The 10,931-nt window shown below is 38.2% G+C and overlaps 1 pseudogene across 1 annotated transcript; it reads left to right on the top strand.

The window, feature by feature from the left end:
- The first annotated feature begins 8,394 nt into the window (after positions 1 to 8,394).
- LOC309973983 (ferritin light chain-like) lies at positions 8,395 to 9,787 on the top strand (annotated as a pseudogene). Its single transcript has 2 exons — positions 8,395 to 8,420; positions 9,245 to 9,787. The product of its transcript is annotated as a ferritin light chain-like (transcript).
- Positions 9,788 to 10,931: the final 1,144 nt, after the last annotated feature.

Raw genomic sequence — 10,931 nt, 5'->3', positions numbered from 1 at the left:
CGAAGACCCAATGCAGCCAAAAATATAAATAAATAAAACATAAAAATTTTAAAAAACACCATCACAGAAATATCCAGAATAATATTTGACCAAATAACTGGGCATGGTGGCCCAGACAAATTGACATGGAAAATTCACCACCTAAGCCTTAGTTTTGTCACCTGTTACTGAGAAATATGACTTATCTGAACTATTTTGATACCTAGAAGATACCTTCTAGAGGTAACACCCTCAGTATTTTACATGGTAGGCAGTAGAGGGAATGAGCCCATTTGCCCAGTCATATGACACCTAAAGGATAAACTTCTGTCTTCTCTCTCCAACCCACAAGGATGAATGCCAAAAATACATCACTTATATCTGCTTTAGCTAACATAGGATAGGTCTGGAACAGACCTATGCTCCCAGTAAGTCTCATGAAATGCTGTTTCATTAAGGAGAGACTTTACTTGCTAAGATTAGAAGAAAAAGAGGGTGGTGGATGATAACTGCCCAAGGATATAAGCTCATGCAAGGAAGCAGGAGAGAGAATGGGTATCCGAAGATGTGCACTCTGAGCGAACACTAATTCCACAGCATCAGGTTATAATTCAGGGAGCCCAACCGCTGGGGTTTTTTTCCCCTTCTTCTTTTCCCCCAAAGAGGGACAAGCATACTGACAAAGGAAGAGCATCAGTCACCACAGATAAATTGCTTTTTAGAGGTGATCTCGCAAATGATTTGGCTCAGTGTAGACTATGATTTGGCCCCCAAAACCATAAGCTAGAGCATTTCATTCCAGGTCCCTCCTCAAATATCCATGAAAGGTAAAACTTTGGCATCAGTAGGTCTTGAAATCTCCCCAGGTGATTATAATATGCAACCAGGGCTGAGAATCTGGAGATGTAGAGCAAATTTAAATTGAACTTTAGTTAAACAGTAAAACAAGCTCTGACTCTACTGGCTGGAGCTAGACAAGGGATATGGATTTAGTGGGATGAGAAGATAAAGGACACCAGGGAGTAAATCAAATGCTTTACACCTGTGCTTAGCTAATTGTTACTCAGATAATTCAGACAATCTTACAGAACCTGAACCCTGAAATGCCTTAGTTCTGTTTAAAAAAAAGTAACTCTTCAAGTAACTGAACTCTGAGAATCATGCCAATCATAAAGAAAAAAAAGAAATCTTATTTTTTGAATTAGTTGATTTCATATATACTGTTTCACTTTCATGATATTAACTAGTTATCTTTCTTTCCATTTTATGTTTGAGGAAAGTAAGGCTTTAAAGTCTCAGTAATTTTCTCAAGGTCACTTGTTAAGGGTGTGGTAGGCAGCATAATGGCTCCTAAAAATGCCCTCACCCTAAACCCTAGAACCCAATAATATGTTACCTTACATGGTAAAGAGGACTTTGCAGATATGACTGAAGTTATAGGCCTTGAGATAGAAAGATTATCCTGGATTACCTCATGGAACAAATCTAATTGCATGAGTCCTTAAAAGCAGAAAACCATTCCCAAGTGTAGAAAGAGAAAGAGAGAGATGTCCTAATAGAAGCAGAATCAGAGAGATGCAACATTTTGGGTTTTGTAGGTGGAGAAAGGGGACTCTGAGTCAAGGACTACAAGTGACCGCTGGAAGTGGATAAAGTCCAGGGAACAGAAACACCCCTAAGAGCCTCCAGAAAAGAATGTAGCTCTGCCAACACTTTTTTTTCTTTTTTAACCATCTTTATTGGAGTATAATTGCTTTACAATGGCGTGTTAGTTTCTGCTTCATAACAAAGTGAATCAGCTATACATATACATATATCCCCATATCTCCTCCCTCTTGCATCTCCCTCCCACCCTCCCTTCCCTATCCCACACATCTAGGTGGACACAAAGCACAGAGCTGATCTCCCTGTGCTTTGTGGCTGCTTCCCACTAGCTAGCTCTTTTACATTTGGCAGTGTATATATGTCCATGCCACTCTCTCACTTCATCCCAGATTACCCTTCCCTGTCCCTGTGTCCTCAAGTCCACTCTCTATGGCTGCGTCTTTATTCCTGCCCTGCCCCTAGGTTCTTCATAACCATTTTTTCTTGTTTTTTAGATTCCATATATATGTGTTAGCATATGGTATTTGTTTTTCTCTTTCTGACTTACTTCACTCTGTATGATAGTCTCAAGGTCGATCCACCTCACTACAAATAACTCAATTTCATTTCTTTTTATGGCTGAGTAATATTCCATTGTATATATGTGCCACATCTTTATCCATTCATCTGTCGATCCTGCCAACACTTTTACTTTACTCAATTGAGACCAATGTCAGACTTGTAAGGTAATAAATTTACGTTGCTTTGAGTCACTAAATTTGGGATAATTTGTATAAAAGCAATAAAAAAAATACAGAGGTCCTACAAGAGCCAGGCTATATATTTATACTTAAGTATTTCTGAAATGAATTTAACCTTGTGATTGACAGCAGCAGCAGCAGCAGCTTCCAAGGGATCCCACCACACACCTGAGGCAAAAGGAGCCTAATACAAAGCAGTGACAGCAGCAGGTCACTGCCCCACACTTGGGGTAGAGGGGGACTTGATCTACTGTAGCAGCAGCATAGCCTGAATGGGAACCCATCCTCCTGTGGCACTAGTCCCATCAACATTAGTCTAATCTGCTAGCATCTGCTGTGCCAACAGGCCCAACATATACAAACCCTCCAACTCAGTAGCATTAAGTGAGCCAGGCTCAGTGTTTCCTGAAACTCATATCCAGTTGCACTGGAAATCCAAGATATCACCTACTGTTATGAAAACATAAACAATAACAGAAGACTGGGAACTTCAGAAAGAAAAGGGGAACAATGGAATGCATGAAAACAAATGGGGTAAATATAAGAGACTATCATTAGCCTCATGAGTTTCTTAACTTCTATATGATGGTCAAAGCAAAAATGATGACAACCATCTGATGGGGTTCTCAATGTAGAGAAAGGAAATACTACAGAAAATCATACTTCAAAACTGGGGAATATTAAGAGACCTAAATGGAAGTAAAATTTTGAAACTTCACTTGAAGTAATGAAACACTGATTCCAGTAGGCTATGATAAGTTACATATGTATACTGTAATGCCAAAAGCAACCACTAAGAAAACTATACAAACAGTATACACAAATGATTACAAATGAATTAAATTAAAATGGACTTATTAAAAAATGTTTAAGTAACCCACAGGAAGGAAAAATAAGGGAAACACAGGATTGAGAAACTAAGGTAAAAGACAAAACAAAAAATAACATGGTAGACCAAATCTTTGACATGGCAATAATTACATTAATGGTAAATGATCCAAATAACCAAGTCAAAGACAGAGATTGGAAGAGTAGATTAAAAAATCGCAAGCATGATCCAACTATATACTGTCTATAAGAAGCTTACTTTAAACATCATGATATAGGTAGTTCAAAGTAAAAGGATGAAAATGATATATCATGTGAACATTAATCAGAAAAAGCAGGAATGGCTATATTAATATCAGATAAAGTAGACGTCAGCGCAAAGGAAATTATTAGGGGCAAAGAGGGTCATTACATAAAGATAACAGGAATAATCCACCTAGATGACCTAGTGATACTAAATGTGTGCGCACCAAACAACAGAACTTCAAAATGCATGAAGCAAACACTGAAAAAGGTAAAAGGAGAAAGTTTTAAATCCACAATTATTATTTGAGACTTCAACACAGCAATTTATACAACTACCAGAGAGAAAAATCAGCAAGGATATGGAAGAACTGAAAACATCATCAATCAACAGGATATAACTGACATTTAAAGAACACACTCAGTAAGAGCAGAATACATATTGAAGTGTCCATGCAACATTCACTCATATACCATATACTGGGCGATAAAAAAACATTAGCAGATTTAAAAGAATTAAAATCACAGGGAGTATGTTCTCTAGCCATAATGGAATTAGACTAGAAATGAATAAGAGAAAGACAACAGGAAAATCTTCAATCACATGAAAACTAAACATCACACTTCCAAATAACTCATGGGTAAAAAAGACAGCATCAAGGAAAAAATTTTTAAATGCATAGAATAAAATAAAATGGAGATATAACAGATCAAAGTTTGCGGAATGAAGTGAAAGCAATGCTGAAAGGGAAGTTTATAGCACTAAATTGGGAAAGAAAATATTTCAAAGCAATAATCTAATTTTCTATATTAAAATAGTAAAAAAGGAAGAGGAAAAAACACTAAACAAGCAGAAAGAAGGAAATAATAAAGATGAAACAGAAATCCATGAAACTGAAAACAGGAAAATAGGGGGGAAAATCAATGAAACAAAAGGCTGGTTCTTTGAAATAAACAATCTAACCAATAAAGATCTAGAAAGACTGATAAAGATAAACAGAGAGATGGCACAAATCACAGATATCAGAAGTGCAACCAGGGATACCATGACATATCCTGCAGGTTAATGAGGGACAAGTTACTATGAACAAGTCTACACTATAAATTCAAAAATGTAGATGAAATGGGCCAATGTTTCTACACCCAAAACTACCAAAACTCAGCCAAGATGAAATAGATAATCTCAATTTTCCTGTAACCATTAGAAACACTGGTTTTTCATTTAAAAACTCCCAAAAGAAATATTCAGGCTTAGATGTTTCACTTTTACCCAAGACTTAAAGAATTAACACCAATTTTACATGATTTGATAAGAAATAGAAGTAGAGGGAACAGTTTCTAATTAATTTTATGAAGCCAGTATTACCTTGATACCAAAACCAGACAGGGATAGTATAGAAAGAAGAAACCTACAGACCAATATTTTTTATGAAATTGGCTGAAACACCCTCAGCCAAATATTAGCAAATTAAATCCAGAAATATATGAAAAGAATAATATACCATGACCAAGTGGGATTTATTCCAGTTATGCAAAGTTGGTTAAATATTTGAAAATTAAACAGTGTAATCCACCATATCCAATAGATTAAGGGGGAAAAGTCATGTGATCCTATCCATTAATGCAGAGAAAGCATTTGACAAAATCCAATCCCATTCATGATTTTAAAGAAAGAAGAAAAAAAACTCCAAGCAAACTAGGAATGGAAAAGGAACATACTGAAACTCATAAAGATGATCTACAAACAACCTATACCGACATGATATTTAACTGTGAAAGACTGGATGCTTTCTCTGTAAGATCAGAAACAAGGCACCGATATCTGCTCTCACCACTTTTATTAAATATATCACTGGAGGTTCTAGTAAGAAAATAAAGCAAAAATAAATAAATACATAAATTTAAAAGTTAAATTTTTAAAAAGTTTATTTAAAAGATAAAAGGACTATTCCTACTACGTTGCATAGGAAGGAACATATCCTACTGAATGTTGAATAGCAATATATCCTATTATACTGAATAAGGAAAAGTAAAACTGTCTGTATCTGAAGATGAGATGATAATCTAAATGGAGAAAATACCAAGGAATCCACAAAAAGCTTGAGAAATAATATTAGTTTGTAAATGATTTAGAGTACAAGATCACCACAATTTTATCAAATTATATATTAATAACAAATGTGTAGAAGCTTAAATAAAAATATGTGATGCCATTTACAACTGACCTAAATAAATACTTAAATATAAGCCCAATAAGACATTTATAGGACCTCTATACTGAAAATTACAAAATGCTGATGAAGAAAAATTTTTAAGTCCCAAACAAATAGGGAGACATACCTTGTTCATGGATTAGAAAACACAACATGATAAAGATGTCAATTCTCCCCAAGTTAAGAGGCTTAACACAATTACTCTTAAAATGCCCTCAAGGTTTTTGTGGATATAGACAAGCTTATTCTAAGATTTATATGGTAAGAAGAGGCTGAAGAATAGCTAAAACAACTTGTAAAGGAAGATGAAAATGGGAGGAATTAATCTACCCAATTTCAAGAGTTTGCAGTAATGATGGAGGGTAGATACATAGATCAATGGAATGGAATAGAGAACCCAGAAATAGACTGACATCAATACATATAACTTGTTTTTGACAGCAGTGCAAAAGCTATCAAGGAAGAATAGACTTTTCAAAAAATGGTACTGAAACAGTTGGACATCCCTCGACAAAAACAAACAAACAAAAAATGAACCTTAACCTCCACACCTTACACAAAAATTAAATCAAAGTGGATCATAATCTTAAATGTAAAAGCAGGACATTTTTAGAAAAAAAATAAGAGAAAATGTTTGGCATCTAGAACTAGGGGAATAATTCTTAGACTTGACACCAAAAGTATGATCAATAAGGGCAAAAACTGATAAATTGGATCTCATCAAAATGAGTTAAAAATGCTTCATAGAAGATCCTTTTAAGTGGATGAAAACTCAAATTACACAGTAGGAAAACATATTTGAAAATCCCATATGAGACAAATGACTTGTATCTATAATATACAAAGAACTCTCCAAACAACTTAAAAAAATCCAACTAGAAAATAGGCAGAAGACAGGAACAGACATTTCATGGAAGAGAATATACACACGGCAAAGGAGCACATGAAAAGATGCTCAGCAGCATTAGCCATTAGGGAAATGCCAATTAAGACCATAATGAGATGTCAGAGAGTAACTAAAATTAAAGTATAGTGACAACATCAAATGCTGGCGAGTACATAGAAAAATTATATCACATCACTGGTGGGAAAATAAAATGGTTTAGCCACTCTGATCAACAGCTTGACAGTCTCTTTTAATCCTAAAAGTAGATTCACCCTACAACGCAGTAATTGTACTCTTGAGCATTTATCCAAAAGAAACAAAAACTTAATTAAGTTCCCACAGAAACTTACACATAAATGTTCATAGCAGTTTTATTTATAATAGCCAAAAACTGGCAACTACCCAAATGTCTTTCAGTGGATGAATGTTGAAACAAATTGTGATAAAATCTTATGATAGAATACTACCGAGCAACAGAAAGGAACAAATTATTAATATACGCAAAAATTGAAATGAACTTCAAGGGAATGATGCCGAGGGAAAAATTTTGAAAAGCCGATCTCCGAAGATTAAGTAATTCATGATTATGTTTACATATTATTCTTAAAATAACAAAACTGTGGAGATGGAGAACAGCTTAGAAGTTGCCAAGGGTTAGAGTGGGGGTAGAAGGTACAGCGGGGGAACTCTGTGAGGTTTTTGTGGTTCCAGTACAAATAATACAGCAATCTTGGTTTTAATCCCTAAAGATTTCTAAAAGCAATTCCTAATAAGAGGTGTCCAGATATTTAGCAATGGCAGATTAGAGGTATAGCTCCCCAACAGAACAACTTCAAAAGAGAGCATACTAATTCAATGCATATGTTAATTTCAAAAAAAGGCCTGTCACAATACTTAAATGGTATATATCTTAACTATATTATTCTAAGTATCCAGCTATACCAGATGGACTAGCAAGATTTTCTGTACATTCAACCTTATTTAAGACAGTAAATCTTATAATAAGACAGTTAGAAAAAGAAAAAAAAAAACAAACCTCAACTACAGTTGGATATTCTCATAGGAAGATGAGGTGAAAATATGCAGCAGCGGTTCAAAAGCTTAAGCAGTGGCACCTAAATTTGGTTGTGCATTAGAATCATCTGAAGCACTTTTTAAAAACCCTCACACTGACGGTTGGTCATCGTAGACCAATAAAATCATTTTAAATCTCCTCAGACGATGCCAATGTCTAGCCAGAACTGAGAACCAGCGGACTAAGCAGAAGGGGATGTTTCTACAAAGATCTCTTAACAATAAGTCCTTTCACCCAATCAGATTTACCTCCCCGCAAAGGGCTAAAGAATGCTAGTGTTGTCCATACTTGCTTAGCTTTAATTAGCACTTGTGACTTGCCCAAAACCTAGATCATGTTTCCCCTAAATTTCATGTTATTCCCTACGTTTTTCAAACCCAGGGCTAAGGGGTTTGCCAGGATGAGATTTTAAGTGCTCACACAGGGCAAGTCCCTGGCAAACCAGGACAGCGGTCCCTCTACATTGAAACGTAAAGCATCCTAAATAACCCTGCCACTGCTCCCAGATCCTAGTCTGTGCCAACCAGTGGAGAAAAGGCATTCTCCATTACCACCACGGCAAATGCTGCTGTACTTGCCTTGGCTGGTCCCTATCTTTTCCAGGCACCACTCCCCTTCACCTGCTGGTGGACGCTTTGGCCAGCTGACAATGCAGATATTTTCAAACTTTAAGGTGAATAAAAATCATCTGGAGGGCCTGTTATAACAGAGATCACTGAGCCCCACCAGAGTTGCTGATTGCATAGGGCTGGGACAGGGCCCTAAAACTTGAATATCTGACACATTATCAGGGGACGCTGGTAAAACTGGTCAGGTTGTTACCGAATGCAGGTTCGTGTGTCTGAAGCACAGTGAGGCCAAACAAACCTAAAGGTTGGAGTCTGGAGTAGAGAAAGGTTTATTGCAGGATCGAGCAAGGAGAGGGGTGGCCCGAGTTCCAAAACACCCTGAAATCTCCAAAGGATTTCAGCAAAGCATGTTTAAAGGCCAGGTGAGGGAGGGACGTCCCAGGGAATGTGATCAGCTCGTGCACAATCCTCTGATTGGTTGATGTGGAGGCCACAGGGCAGGTAACATTATCCATCCTTAGGTGCCAGAAGGTCTGGGGGCTACGTGCTCATGATCATCAAGGAGTTAATTTCTTCCCTTGGGTGGTGGTTTTTAGCATCTGAAAACTCAAGAAATATGCCTGAGATACTATTATCTGAGTACTTCAGAGAGGAACTACAGCAGAGGATATGGGGGATGGGTCTGTCCTAGGAAGGCCCCATAGGGTACTGCTTGGTTACAAGGTGACCATACTTTGAGAACCACTGCTCTAGTGGCTTGGAATGTTCAGAAAGTAATGGAAGAATCCCTTCCCAGGTCTAGATTCTAGTATCGCCAGCTATTTTGGCGGGGGGAAGGGTAAGTTTTGTCCTTGCTTGGACTTCTGGTTCATTTATATCAAAGCCTATTTGAGGCAGTGCGCTCGGCAGTCCTGCAGTTCTGTCTTTTGCTTCAACAGTGTTTGGAATGAACAGACCCAGGGACGCTCCTCGCTCCAGCCCCCGACCACCCTCCAACCTTTCTTCCTGTCGCAACCTTTGGAATCAGCCACTCAGCTATCCTCAGCCTCCAGGACAGGCCAACACCGTTTTTTGAGCTTAGCTCCTTATCACTGATCAACCACGAGTTCCCAGGTGCGTCAGAATTATTCCATCGAGGTGGAGGCCGCCGTCCACCGCCTGTTCAACATGCATCTGGGGACACTTACCTCTCTCTGAGCTTCTATTTCGACAGCAACGATGGGACTCTGGACAGTGTGGGCCACATTTTTCGCCAACTGGCTGAGTAGAAGTGTGAGGGCGCGCAGCGTCTCTTGAAAATGCAAAACCAGTGCTGTGGCCGCGCCCTCTTCCAGGATGCGCGGAAGCCTTCTCAAGATGAGTGGGGTAAAACCCAGGACGCTGTGGAAGCCGCCATTCTTAGGGAGAAGAGCCTGCACCAGGCACTATCAGATCTGCGCGCCCTGGCTTCCGCCCGCGCAGACTCCCACCTCTGTGACTTCCTGGAGAGCCGCTTCCTGGAGGAGCAGGTGAAACTCATCAAGAAGATGGGCGACCACCTGACCAACCTCCGCAGGCTGGCTGGTCCGCAGGCTGTGCTGGGCGAGTATCTCTTTGAAAGGCTCACCCTCGAGCACAAACAGGAGTCTCTGAAGTCCAGCGGCCTCTGAGGAGCCCCTCTGGCATCAGAGCTTCTGCCTGAAGCCCTGCTCTGCAGCTACTAGGCAGCTCTGTAACCGCCCTGGAGCCCTCTCCCAAGCCTTGGACCAAATGGAAACAATAACGCTTTTTGCAGAAGGAAAAAAAAAAAAGCCTATTTGAAACACAAACAGAATAAAGAGGAAAAAAAGAAATATATATATATATATATTCATGTTTTTTTTCCTTTTTTTAAAAATTTATTTTACTGAAGTATAGTTGATATACAATGTTTAGTTTATGCTGTACAACAAAGTGATTCAGTTACACGTATATATAATTTTTCATATTCTTTTCCATTATGGTTAATTACAGGACATTGACTATAGTTCCCTGTACTATACAGTAGGACCTTGTTGTTTATCCATCATATATATAATAGGTTACCTCTGCTAATCCCAAACTCCCAATCCATCACTCCCCCACCTCCCCCTTCCCCTCGGGAACCACAAGTTTGTGTGCTATGTCTGTGAGTCTGTTTCTGTTTCATGGATAAGTTCATTTGTATCATATTCTAGATTCCACATATAAGTGATATCATATGGTATTTGTCTTTCTCCTTCTCACTTACTTCATTTAGTATAATAGTCTCTAGGTCCAGCCATGTTGCTGCAAATGGCATTATTTCATTCTTTTTTTATAGCTGAGTAGTATTCCATTTTATATATATCACATCTTTATCCATTCATCTGTGAGTGGACATTTAGGTTGTTTTCATGTCTTGGCTATTATAAATAGTGCTGCTGTGAACATAGGGGTGCATGTATGTTTTCGAATTATAGTTTTGTCCAGATATATGCCCAGGAGTAAGATTGCTGGATCATATGGTAGCTCTACTTTTAGCTTTTTGAGGAACTGCCATAGTGTTTTCCATAGTGGTTGCACCGATTTACATCCCCACCAACAGTGTAGAAGTCAGTCAGAAAGAGAGAGACAAATACCGTATGCTAACACATATATATGGAATTTAAGAAAAAAAAATGTCATGAAGAACCTAGGGGTAAAACAGGAATAAAGACACAGACTTACTAGAGAACGGACTTGAGGATATGGGGAGGGGGAAGGGTAAACTGTGACAAAGTGTGAGAGAGGCATGGACATATATTCATGTTCTTT

Source organism: Leucopleurus acutus, assembly GCF_964270905.1.
Source record: "Leucopleurus acutus genome assembly, chromosome: 17".
NCBI classification, from domain to species: domain Eukaryota; kingdom Metazoa; phylum Chordata; class Mammalia; order Artiodactyla; family Delphinidae; genus Leucopleurus; species Leucopleurus acutus.
Note: the sequence above shows the minus strand (reverse complement) of the source record. Positions and strands in the feature narration are given on the sequence as shown.